Source organism: Oncorhynchus kisutch, linkage group LG17, assembly GCF_002021735.2.
Source record: "Oncorhynchus kisutch isolate 150728-3 linkage group LG17, Okis_V2, whole genome shotgun sequence".
NCBI classification, from domain to species: domain Eukaryota; kingdom Metazoa; phylum Chordata; class Actinopteri; order Salmoniformes; family Salmonidae; genus Oncorhynchus; species Oncorhynchus kisutch.
The window spans coordinates 81,516,185-81,529,816 of record NC_034190.2 but is presented as its reverse complement, the minus strand read 5'-3'; the positions used below and the strand labels follow the sequence as shown (position 1 = coordinate 81,529,816).

Here is a 13,632-nt window from a genome sequence, read left to right as displayed (position 1 = left end):
TCACACGGTTCCGTTTGTCATAGTAAAGGGAGAAAAAAACAGCCATCGTTGGGTTAAAGTCATGTAACTTACTGGGTCTAGTGAAACGGGTTCATATGGTGAAATGACTAATGTTGAGGATGCATATGCTGATGTTTTTCAGGGAAGAGGAACACTCAAGGTGCAGGACAACATGGAGTTAGAGCATCCACATAGACCAGTGATCCATGTAACTAGAAAGGTCCCATTATCACTAAGAGACAAGCTAAAAGCAGAGCTACTGAGGCTAGAGGCCAGTAGATGAGCCTACTGAATGGGTCCACTCACTAGTAATAGTTGAGAAGGAAGACGGATCCATAACAGAACTAAACAAGTATGTAAAAAGCGAACACTTTCAGCTGCCTACCAGTGGGGAATGCGAGGACAGAAGTACAGGGAGTGAATATTCAATAAATAACCGTCAAGAAACAAAAACAAGGACAGCGTTTGGACAGGGGAAACAAAACAAGGACAGCGTCTGGACAGGGGAAACAAAACAACATTAATGCAGACACAGAGAAGAAACTGAGGAACTGACAGATATAGGGGAGGCAATCTATAAGGTAATAGAGTCCAGGTGAGTCCCATGAAGCACTGATACGCGTAATGATGGTGACAGGTGTGCTGGTGGATGATGGGCTGGTCTGGTGTCAAAATAATCACAAGAATTGCTTCAGATCAAAGTCTACGTTGAGACCGAAGGGAGCAAGGGTCTTTAAATTAAAGATCCAGGCAGCCTCTCGTTTTAACAATAAATTATCAAGGTCACCCCCTCTCCTAGGGAGGGTGACATGTTCGATGCCAATATAACGCAGAGATGAAATAGAGTGGTTTGCTTCCAAAAAGTGGGCCGCAACTGGGTAAGTCGGGGTCAGAGCACAACACAACGTTGAAAGCAGCACTTGATCTAGCCAGAGCTAATGGGCGAAACCTAAACGCAGACAAACGGGAATTCAGAAATACAGAAATAACCTTCTTGGGTGAAAAATGAACATGTGAAGATGTTCAGATAGACCAGAGCTAAGTGACAGCCATCACGAACATGCCCCCGCCTACCGATCAAGAGGGTGTACGAAGGTTCTTAGTAAGTATGGTTAACTATGTGGGCAAATTTGTACCTAATCTGGCAACTCACACGAGTGTCACATCTGCTCCTGCTACGCCCTCTGGTGTTCATCCGGTGTCTTCTTAACCTGCAGTTACTCCCCCAGTACACACACTCTCACTCTCTCTCTTCCTCCATCTCTGTGTGATTGCGTGGTTGGAGACAGGTGTGCAAAAGTCAGAGCAAATCCCTACCAGCTGCAACTCGTTCCATAATCAAGACCTCTACAAATACTCAGTCCTGCCACTTCCACTCTGCCAGATCGTAATCTCTGCTCAGTCAATTCATAATCTAGCTATTTATGATTATTCAAGATCCTGTTACGCTGCTGTGCCCGTTTCCCTGCCTGACACCGTTTATCCTATAATTGCAGTTACCGCTCTGTCTCTGTTTCCTGTTCCACATATCACCACCCAACTACTCTGGATTTTACTCACCACTCAACTACTCTGGATTTTACTCACCACCCAACTACTCTGGATTTTACTCACCACCCAACTACTCTGGATTTTACTCACCACCCAACTACTCTGGATTTTACTCACCACCCAACTACTCTGGATTTTACTCACCACCCAACTACTCTGGATTTTACTCACCACCCAACTACTCTGGATTTTACTCACCACCCAACTACTCTGGATTTTACTCACCACCCAACTACTCTGGATTTTACTCACCACCCAACTACTCTGGATTTTACTCACCACCCAACTACTCTGGATTTACTCACCACCCAACTACTCTGGATTTTACTCACCACCCAACTACTCTGGATTTTACTCACCACCCAACTACTCTGGATTTTACTCACCACTCAACTACTCTGGATTTTACTCACCACCCAACTACTCTGGATTTTACTCACCACCCAACTACTCTGGATTTTACTCACCACCCAACTACTCTGGATTTTACTCACCACCCAACTACAGCCTGTCGATATCTCTCATATCTCTCCAAATATGAATCCCTGTTTCCTCATCTGAGTCTGCTCTTGGGATCTCCCGGTGTCGCCCCCGCTTAACAACGAGTCAGATGAGAAGTGTACTGTGTAAAAACTACAGAGTGGTGTTGGAACAGTAATTACCAAGAAGAGTTGGTGCAGCTCAAGGCATTAATCATGCACGCTCCAGTACAGAGGTTCAATGATGAAAATCTCATCAGAAGCTTCTAAAGCAGGTTTAGGTGCAGTGTTGTTACAGCAGTATGGCACTAGATGGCGCCCAATTGCAAATGCCTCCAGTGGTCTGGCAACTTCTGAGTGTAATTATGCTCAGATTGAGAAAGAGGCATTGGCACTGTCATATGCATGTGAGGAAACTCCATGTGTTTATCTATGGTAAAAAACAATGTGGGCCCGAAACAGATCATAAACCTTTGGTTACTATTGCAAAGAAGTGTCTAACAGTCACACCACCAAGGCTACAGAGACTGTTTCCAAAACTTCTGAAATATGACTTGCAACTCGAGTACAGACCAGGGGGGAAAAAATGTGTTAGTGGCAGACACATTTATCCAGAGTTTTTTGAAAGCTCACAACCAAACCGGATATACGAGCAGGACAAGACTGTACATGTACACCTTATCAGAAAGAGTTGCACAGTCTCGGATGAAATGTGGACAGTTATTTCACATGCTACCGCAGAAGATAAATGTTTGTTAAAGGTGATTGAATCCATAACATGTAGGTGGTCTGTACAAGCTATCCTCTACCCTTATGGTCAATACAGGAATTAACTATCTGTACTGGATGGAATTATGTCTAAGGGTTCAAGAAGTGTGCTACAGAAAAACATGCTAACACCAACCCCCCCCACCCAAAAAAAGACGTAGATGAACACAGACATAGAGCAGACAGTCAGAGCCTGTGGAACATGCCAGAAATACGGGTCAAAACAGAGCAAAGAGACAATGTGAGTTGGGGAAAAAGGGATATTGAGACCATGGGGAATAGATCTCTTTTCTGTTGAGGGCAAGAACTATGTTCTACTGATGGGCTATTACTCTCATTACCCAGAGAGCTTTGCTGAAGGACACTACTGTTAGCCAAGTGATTACTCACATGAAGTCATTCTTTGCTCGTCCATTGGGTTGCAGAGGTAGTTTGTACGGACAACACCTCACAATTTAGCTTTCGGTGATTTTTGTTACACTGCAAATATTCAAGTTTAAGGAAGCTCTCGACTGGAAGACAGACTCGAATCTAGCTTTGTTAAACTACAGGGCTACTCCACTGAAACATGGTCTTGTTTCCTGCAGAGCTGTTGTTCAAATAGGAAACTCAAAACTAGGCTGCCAGTACTCCTGGAAACAGAAGGATGACAAGGTCACTTTTTAACAAACGGGGAGAAAAGAGTGAACAGAAAAGACACTATGACAAAAGGGATCCAAGGTGCTCATTCCAAGCGATCGAGTGAAAATGCATGATGGGAAAACATGGAGCGTTGAGGCCCGTGTGGTGAAAACAGTGGCAACCAGGTCACATGATGTAATGATAACTGAGGGGGTTACGTACAGGGGAAATAGGATACGCTTGTTCCACTTACCTGAGTGGGAGCAAACAGACCGACGAGAGAGTGACATTACAGGTGAGACAACGTCAAGCCTAGACACTCCTGTGTCAGATCCACCAGGGCAGCCTGTCGAAATGAGACGATTAGGTAGAGAAGCCCAGACACTCCTGTATCAGACCCACCAGGGCAGCCTGTCAAAATGAGATGATTAGGTAGAGAAGCCCAGACACACCTGTGTCAGATCCACCAGGGCAGCCTGTCGAAATGAGACGATTAGGTAGAGAAGCCCAGACACTCCTGTATCAGACCCACCAGGGCAGCCGGTCGAAATGAGACGATTAGGTAGAGAAGCCCAGACACACCTGTGTCAGATCCACCAGGGCAGCCTGTCGAAATGAGACGATTAGGTAGAGAAGCCCAGACACTCCTGTATCAGACCCACCAGGGCAGCCGGTCGAAATGAGACGATTAGGTAGATAAGCCCAGACACACCTGTGTCAGATCCACCAGGGCAGCCTGTCGAAATGAGACGATTAGGTAGAGAAGCCCAGACACTCCTGTATCAGACCCACCAGGGCAGCCGGTCGAAATGAGACGATTAGGTAGAGAAGCCCAGACACTCCTGTATCAGACCCACCAGGGCAGCCGGTCGAAATGAGACGATTAGGTAGAGAAGCCCAGGCACACCTTGTCAGATCCACCTGCCCTGGTGGATCGAAATGAGACGATTAGGTAGAGAAGCCCAGACACTCCTGTATCAGACCCACCAGGGCAGCCGGTCGAAATGAGACGATTAGGTAGAGAAGCCCAGACACTCCTGTATCAGACCCACCAGGGCAGCCGGTCGAAATGAGACGATTAGGTAGAGAAGCCCAGACACACCTTGTCAGATCCACCTGCCCTGGTGGATCGAAATGAGACGATTAGGTAGAGAAGCCCAGACACTCCTGTGTCAGATCCACCAGGGCAGCCTGTTGTAATGAGACGATTAGGTAGAGAAGTAAAAGCACCTCAGAGGCTGATTGAGGAAGTAGAAATGTGTTATTTAAATGCAGTGTTCACTATGCAAAGAATTGTAACCAGGATTTTTAGAGAATTGTTAGTGTAATTGTTATTGTTTTATCTTGTAAGGGAAAAGGCATGTCTTGATAAGGGGGATGTGGCATATTGTATCGGAGGCCACGTACCCACTTACAGTAGACCCCCTACTGGACCACCCATCTGAACCACCCATCTAGACCCCCTACTGGACCACCCATCTAGACCCCCTACTGGACCACCCATCTGGACCCCCCATCTGGACCCCCTACTGAACCACCCATCTGGACCCCCCATCTAGACCCCCTACTGGACCACCCATCTGAACCACCCATCTAGACCCCCTACTGGACCACCCATCTAGACCCCCCTACTGGACCACCCATCTGGACCCCCCATCTAGACCCCCTACTGAACCACCCATCTGGACCCCCCATCTAGACCCCCTACTGGACCACCCATCTAGACCCCCTACTGGACCACCCATCTGGACCCCCCATCTGGACCCCCTACTGAACCACCCATCTGGACCCCCCATCTAGACCCCCTACTGGACCACCCATCTGAACCACCCATCTAGACCCCCTACTGGACCACCCATCTAGACCCCCTACTGGACCACCCATCTGGACCCCCCATCTAGACCCCCTACTGAACCACCCATCTGGAACCCTACTAGACCACCCATCTAGACCCCCTACTGGACCACCCATCTAGACCCCCTACTGGACCACCCATCTAGACCCCTACTGGACCACCCATCCGGACCCCCTACTGAACCACCCATCTGGACCCCTACTAGACCACCTATCTAGACCCCCTACTGGACCACCCATCTGGACCCCCTACTGGACCACCCATCTAGACCCCCTACTAGACCACCCATCTAGACCCCCTACTGGACCACCCATCTGAACCACCCATCTAGACCCCCTACTGGACCACCCATCTTAACCACCCATCTAGACCCCTACTGGACCACCCATCCGGACCCCCTACTGAACCACCCATCTGGACCCCCTACTGGACCACCCATCTAGACCCCCTACTGGACCACCCATCTAGACCCCCTACTGGACCACCCATCTAGACCCCTACTGGACCACCCATCTGGACCCCTACTGGACCACCCATCTGGACCCCTACTGGACCACCCATCTGGACCACCCATCTAGACCCCCTCCTGGACCACCCATCTAGACCCCCTACTGGACCACCCATCTAGACCCCCTATTGGACCACCCATCTAGACCCCCTACTGGACCATCCATCTAGACCCCTACTGGACCACCCATCTAGACCCCTACTGGACCACCCATCTGGACCCCTACTAGACCACCCATCTGGACCCCTACTGGACCACCCATCTAGACCCCTACTAGACCACCCATCTAGACCCCTACTAGACCACCCATCTAGACCACCCATCCGGACCCCCTACTGAACCACCCATCTGGACCCCTACTAGACCACCTCCCAGCCATCCTCACATTCTTTGTGTACGTTAAGAGGATATTCAAAACAATTAGTGAGGTTGTGTGCGTAGTTGCTTTCATACCTTAAGGATCACTGTGAGTAGTGGCTTACTACTGAGTATCTCTATATACAGCTCTTGTATAGGATACATTATGGTGTATGTGTTGTGTCTAGGGACTGGAGTAAACCACAAGTACAAATCCCTATCTCCATTCGTGGCTAATTTTGGAAAGGCTCCATTTTAGCTATCTAGCCAGTAGAGGACAACAACACAATGAGATGCAACAGTTCAAGTTTATTTTCGGTCAATAATGACGTTTGGCTTATCAAATCAAATCAAATGTATTTATATAGCCCTTCGTACATCAGCTGATATCTCAAAGTGCTGTACAGAAACCCAGCCTAAAACCCCAAACAGCAAGCAATGCAGGTGTAGAAGCACGGTGGCTCGGGAAAAACTCCCTAGAAAGGCAAAACCTAGGAAGAAACCTAGAGAGGAACCAGGCTTATGATGTTGTTGGTCTGAAGCCAAACCCAAACTGGCTTCCCTTGACATTGAACCATTCACAGCTGAGCACTCTCAGTTTAGCTCAACACTGATTGGCTGATTATTTTAATGCTATTTTAATGCCAAATGCTCGCAGGCGACAACAATGTCATACTCCTTCCGACCAGAACGCATCAGATAGATACGCTACACCTTACTGAGACAGAGGGGCGCTGTTTAATTCGCTTGGATGCTTTCTCCAGTGAGATATATTCAGCCTCTTGTCGAATTAAAGGACATTTATGAAACACAGAGACAACAGATAAAAAATGTATGTTTTTTTTTTTTGACATTTTTTGCTCCATGAATAGACGACACTGCAAGTCCTTCTTTAACCCATGTCAAGTCCTTCTTTAACCCATGTCAAGTCCTTCTTTAACCCATGTCAAGTCCTTCTTTAACCCATATCAAGTCCTTCTTTAACCCATGTCAAGTCCTTCTTTAACCCATATCAAGTCCTTCTTTAACCCATGTCAAGTCCTTCTTTAACCCATGTCATTCTTTAACCCAGACAAGTCCTTCTTTAACCCATATCAAGTCCTTCTTTAACCCATGTCAAGTCCTTCTTTAACCCATATCAAGTCCTTCTTTAACCCATGTCAAGTCCTTCTTTAACCCATGTCAAGTCCTTCTTTAACCCATGTCAAGTCCTTCTTTAACCCATGTCAAGTCCTTCTTTAACCCATGTCAAGTCCTTCTTTAACCCATGTCAAGTCTTACCTTAACCCAGACAAGTCCTTCTTTAACCCATACAGGAGGGGTTACGTGCCTTGCTCGCTCAAGGGCACATTGACAGAACCAGCAACCATTTGGTTCTTAACCCTTTTATGCGCTAGGCTACCTGCGTCATGACTTACCTGGACCACCTGTTGAGATTTTGTTAATTATATCAGGTATTAAATTAGTTAACAGAGCGAGAGAAGGAAAGGGAGTGAGAGAGAGAGAGAGAGAGAGAGAGGAAAGGGAGCGAGAGAGAGAGAGAGGAAAGGGAGAGAGACAGAGAGAGACAGAGAGAGAGAGAGAGAAAGGGAGAGAGAGTGAGAGAGAGGGAGAGAGGAAAGGGAGAGAGAGAAAGGGAGAGGGAGAGAGAGAGAAAGGGAGAGAGAGAGAGAGAAAGGGAGAGGGAGAGAGAGAGAAAGGGAGAGAGAGAGAGCAAGAGAGAGAGAGAGAGAGAGCAAGGGAGAGAGAGAGAGAGCAAGAGAGAGAGAGAGAGACAGAGAGAGAGAGAGAGACAGAGAGAGAGAGAGAGACAGAGAGAGAGAGAGAGAGAGAGAGAGAGAGAGAGAGCAAGGGAGAGTGAGAGAGAGAGCAAGAGAGAGAGAGAGACAGAGAGAGACAGGGAGAGAGAGAGAGACAGAGAGAGAGAGAGAGAGAGAGAGAGAGAGAGAGAGAGAGAGAGAGAGTGAGAGAGTGAGACCCTTTTGTTTTTTACGCCGCTGCTACTTGCTGATCCCTTGACTTTTCAACATTTTGTTACATTACAGCCTTATTCTAAAATGGATTAAATATTATTATTTTTCTCATCAACATACCCCATAATGCAAAGCAGAAAAAATGTTTTTTAGACATTTTAGGCATATTCAGCCCCTTTGCTATGAGACTTAAATAATTTGTACTTTTTTTTTTGTTGCAAACATTTTCTTACTTACTTGTTGGTTAAGTAAGCATTACATGGTAATACCTGTTGTATTGGGCGCATGTGGCAAATAACATTTGAATTGATTTGACATTACTAACACACTCCCGTTATTAGCCAAAATAATTATCATGGGCGTTTGATTACACTGCCCTATGGCCAGATTGTTTCTGACCTCTACCTCACAAGCCCTTGCTACGGCTAAAGGCAGTGTTCCAAAAACAACCTATTGTTATTTAACTAATTACTAAATTAGTTGGAGGCGGTTTGCAATGATTGGGCAGACGACGCGGGGTCAAAGACCATTATGGTTACACATGGCACTGACTCTGCAAATAGTTGCGTGAACTAACCAGATCCAAAAAGATCCAGGAGGCAATAGGATTGGCCCTGCTGGGAGTCTATTTACGTGTATTTGGGTGCAGTGGAGGCCTCTCATTCCTTTATCTTAGTCAGGGCCACATGCTCCGTATTAAACAGTTGATAACCTCTTGACATGCAAACGTTTAGAGCTTTTCACAAGCTTCAGGTAGTGCTAGTAGAATAACAGTGGGATAGGTATAGAAACCTCTCTTGTGGATGGGTCCTTATACTGTATACATGGTATGGAGGATTATGTTAGTGTTCTTCAATGACCATAAACATGATCTAAGTATGGAGCATGTGTAAAATATGTGATCTGGTTGCTTGCGTGATGAGGAACTCAGCAGGGAACGGTGTAACTCAGCGTGGAAGGGTGTAACTCAGCGGGGAAGGGTGTAACTCAGCGGAGAAGGGTGTAACTCAGCGGAGAAGGGTGTAACTCGGCGGAGAAGGGTGTAACTCGGCGGAGAAGGGTGTAACTCAGTGGAGAAGGGTGTCACTCAGCGGGGAAGGGTGTAACTCAGCGGGGAAGGGTGTAACTCAGCGGAGAAGGGTGTAACTCAGCGGGGAAGGGTGTAACTCACCGGAGAAGGGTGTAACTCAGCGGGGAAGGGTGTAACTCAACGGGGAAGGGTATAACTCAACGGGGAAGGGTGTAACTCAGCCGGGAAGGGTGTAACTCAGCCGGGAAGGGTGTAACTCTGAGGAGAAGGGTGTAACTCACCGGAGAAGGGTGTAACTCAGAGGGGAAGGGTGTAACTCAGCCGGGAAGGGTGTAACTCACCGGAGAAGGGTGTAACTCACCGGAGAAGGGTGTAACTCAGCGGGGAACGGTGTAACTCAGCGGGGAACGGTGTAACTCACCGGAGAAGGGTGTAACTCACCGGAGAAGGGTGTAACTCACCGGAGAAGGGTGTAACTCACCGGAGAAGGGTGTAACTCACTGGAGAAGGGTGTAGCTCAGCCGGGAAGGGTGTAACTCAGCGGGGAAGGGTGTAACTCAGCGTGGAAGGGTGTAACTCAGCGGGTAAGGGTGTAACTCAGCGGGGAAGGGTGTAACTCAGCGGGGAAGGGTGTAACTCAGCGGAGAAGGGTGTAACTCAGCGGAGAAGGGTGTAACTCAGCGGAGAAAGGTGTAACTCAGCGTGGAAGGGTGTAACTCAGCGGGGAAGGGTGTAACTCAGCGGGGAAGGGTGTAACTCAGCGGGGAAGGGTGTAACTCAGCGGGGAAGGGTGTAACTCAGCGGGGAAGGGTGTAACTCAGCGGGGAAGGGTGTAACTCACCGGAGAAGGGTGTAACTCACAGGAGAAGGGTGTAACTCACCGGAGAATGGTGTAACTCGCTGGAGAAGGGTGTAGCTCAGCCGGGAAGGGTGTAACTCAGCGGGGAAGGGTGTAACTCAGCGTGGAAGGGTGTAACTCAGCGGGTAAGGGTGTAACTCAGCGGGGAAGGGTGTAACTCACCGGAGAAGGGTGTAACTCAGCGGGGAAGGGTGTAACTCAACGGGGAAGGGTATAACTCAACGGGGAAGGGTGTAACTCAGCGGGGAAGGGTGTAACTCAGCCGGGAACGGTGTAACTCACCGGAGAAGGGTGTAACTCACCGGAGAAGGGTGTAACTCACCGGAGAAGGGTGTAACTCACTGGAGAACGGTGTAACTCAGCGGAGAACGGTGTAACTCACCGGAGAAGGGTGTAACTCAGCCGGGAAGGGTGTAGCTCAGCCGGGAAGGGTGTAGCTCAGCCGGGAAGGGTGTAACTCAGCGGGAACGGTGTAACTCAGCGGGGAAGGGTGTAACTCAGCGGGAACGGTGTAACTCAGCGGGAAAACTCGCGGTGTTGTGGTGCGCAGATGGCCCGGGTTCAAAGACCATTTGATCATACGTGACAATCAACAGTACCCTAAAAAGGTGCAACACGCTTGGGATTGGCTCTGGAAGTCTGGGACTGGGTCACCCGCTTGGTTTTAAACTCTTGACATGCAAAGCTTTGGGGTTGTTACATGGCTGAGCAGGGTGACCCAGTTGCCCAAAACAAGCCACACTCCACCCACACATATGGCCATCTGCCCAGCCTGTACCTCCCTGGGTGGAACATGGGATCTGTGGGGGTAATCTCCTCAAAAGATCAGAACTTTGGTCTCACGCGCACGAAACCAAGGACTTAACACACCCGATACAAATAATCGACTAATCACTGTCTCTATCTGGACCATGACGATTAGATGAATCAGGTGTGTTACTGCAGGGCTGTATCAAAACCCTGCACACCCACTAGCTTTCCAGGACAGGAATTGGAGAGGTTGTTAACCATGGTCTAAGGTCATGATGAGGTACGTTAACCCTGGTCTACGGTTCTGATGAGGTAGGTTAACCATGGTCTAAGGTCATGATGAGGTAGGTTAACCCTGTTCTAATGGTCTAAGGTCATGATGAGGTAGGTTAACCCTGGTCTAAGGTTGTGATGAGGTACGTTAACCCTGTTCTAATGGTCTAAGGTCATGATGAGGTAGGTTACCCCTGGTCTAAGGTCGTGATGAGGTAGAATAAAGCAGGGCTGGATCAAAAGCCTGCACACCCCCATACCCTTACCCTTCTCACACTATTATGCCGACCCGAACCATACTGTGCTAGCGCGGAGATGTTCCTTTCACATTGTCCTTTCCAGCAACATTGATGAGTTAGATTAACCCTGGTCTAAGGTTGTGATGAGGTAGATTAACCCTGGTCTACAGTTGTGATGGATTTGTGACGTTTCCAGCAACCATGATGAGGTAGATTAACCTTGGTCTAAGGTTGTGATGAGGTAGATTAACCCTGGTCTAAGGTTGTGATGAGGTAGATTAACCATGGTCTAAGGTTGTGATGAGGTAGCTTAACCCTGGTCTAAGGTTGTGATGAGGTAGATTAACCCTGGTCTAAGGTTGTGATGAGGTAGATTAACCCTGGTCTAAGGTTGTGATGAGGTAGATTAACCCTGGTCTAAGGTTGTGATGAGGTAGATTAACCCTGGTCTAAGGTTGTGATGAGGTAGATTAACCATGGTCTAAGGTTGTGATGAGGTAGATTAACACTGGTCTACAGTTGTGATGAGGTAGATTAACCCTGGTCTAAGGTCATGATGAGGTAGATTAACCATGGTCTACAGTTGTGATGGAGTTGTGACGGTTCCAGCACCCATGATGGATGCTTTGAGATCGTAGTCATGTTATTTTCTAATTATATATTTGTCTGAAACACAATCAAACACAAAAATAGTACTGAGGCCCTCTTACCTCCATAACTCCAACTCCAACAGACTGCCAGGTCTGTCAGCACCACAACAGTTAAAAACTTCTTAAGGATTGGACCCCATGCGTTTTTAAAATATATATTTTGAATCATCTTTGAAATGCAAGAGAAAGGCCAATATATGACTTAGGAATCTAGGCGCAACATAGATTTTGGCCACTAGATGGCAGCAGCATATGCACAAAGTTTTAGACTGATTCAATGAACCATTGCATTTCTGATCAAAATATTGTATTAAGACTGCCCAAATGTGCTTAATTGGTTTATTAATACATTTTGAAGTTCATAACTGTGAACTGCTCAAACAAAGGCATGGTATTATTTCACTATAATAGCTACTGTAAATTGGACAGTGCAGTTAGATTAACAATAATTTAAGCTTTCTGCCCATATCAGATATGTCTATGTCCTGGGATTTTTTTGTTTGTTACTTAAAACCTCATGCTAATCACATTAGCATACGTTAGCTTAACCGTCCCGGGGGGGGGGCCCGATCCCGTAGAGGCTAACCACTAGGCTACCTGCTGCCCCGTGCACAAAGCGAGATCCATACAGAAATGGTTTGTCGAGATCGGCGTGGAATATCTTGACTGGCCTGCACAGGGCCCTGACCTCAACCCCCATCGAACACCTTTGGGATGAATTGGAAAGCCGACTCAAAAGCCAGGTCTAATCGCCCAACATCAGTGTCCGACTTCACTAATGCTCTTGTGGCTGAATGGAAGCAAGTCCCCGCAGCAATGTTCCAACATCTTGTGGAAAGCCTTCCCAGAAAAGTGGGGGCTGTTATAGCAGCAGACGGGGGGACCAACTCCATATTAAAGCCTATGAACATACTTTTGTTTTTTTGGTCAACCTTTTTTCTGACCTATTTCAGTCATGATTCTTTAGGTTTGTGTATATAAACTACAGTACTGGAAGCATCAGCGTAATAGGGATTTGCACTTTTATTATATTAAAGGGGAAATCTGCAGTTCTAACAATAACAAAATCGGTTAACGCCCACTTTTTCAGGGTAAACAGCTGAGGGATGGGGCTGGAGAATTGTAACCACTCTTAAAATCATGGACACATCTATGGATGCATGAGACTGACCATCCAGGAGATGAGCCATGTTTTGAATCTACTGTATTTGTTTACAATTACATTGATAACAATCAATGGAGATAAACAACAAGCTCATGAGGCATTAAGTTATACTCTTCCATATTCAATGGCTATATATAATGCATTTTAAAGTCGTCAAATGGAGTTACAAGTCCCCTTTAATAAATCTTAAACATAAGTCCTGAAGAGCCATTCTCTGGTGTCCAAGTTACAGAAAACGTAAACAACTACTTTCCTGGCTCCAATGTATCAACAGTCAGAGCATCTCTCCATCCCAAATCCCCAACTGACCCTAGTGGAACCAAACTGGGCCTGCGTTGGTCTTTTCACTCCTAATTAGCTGTGTTAATAGGATTTGGCTTCTGGTGTTTCCATGTTGTAAGACATGCGATTTAAACCACAGAGATATTTAGCCTCTGAAGCTGCAGAGGAGCAACACTTTGACTTAGTATCTCTTGAACAGTAGTCTACCTACTACCTAACAACTCATTGTCTTTCTATCAGGACATCTATTGATAATCTAACGGGTCTTCAAT

The 13,632-nt window shown here is 47.0% G+C and overlaps 2 protein-coding genes across 3 annotated transcripts in view; one reads left to right on the top strand and one right to left on the bottom strand.

Moving 5' to 3' along the window:
* Positions 1–3,780, bottom strand: part of LOC109885828 (AMP deaminase 2-like) — a 113,345-nt gene extending 109,565 nt beyond the window's left edge. The window contains exon 1 of the mRNA XM_031794770.1: positions 3,673–3,780. The gene's annotated coding sequence lies outside the window, so the exon portion shown is untranslated. The remainder of the gene's footprint in view (positions 1–3,672) is intronic.
* LOC109881066 (guanine nucleotide-binding protein G(t) subunit alpha-2-like) overlaps positions 1–13,632 on the top strand; it is a 48,037-nt gene that overhangs the window by 17,836 nt on the left and 16,569 nt on the right. The window contains exon 1 of one of the 2 annotated variants that reach the window (XM_031794778.1): positions 5,252–6,176. The exons of the other annotated variant lie outside the window; for it this stretch is intronic. The gene's annotated coding sequence lies outside the window, so the exon portion shown is untranslated. Of the gene's footprint in view, positions 1–5,251; positions 6,177–13,632 lie in introns of those variants that run through there. 2 annotated transcript variants of the gene reach the window in all.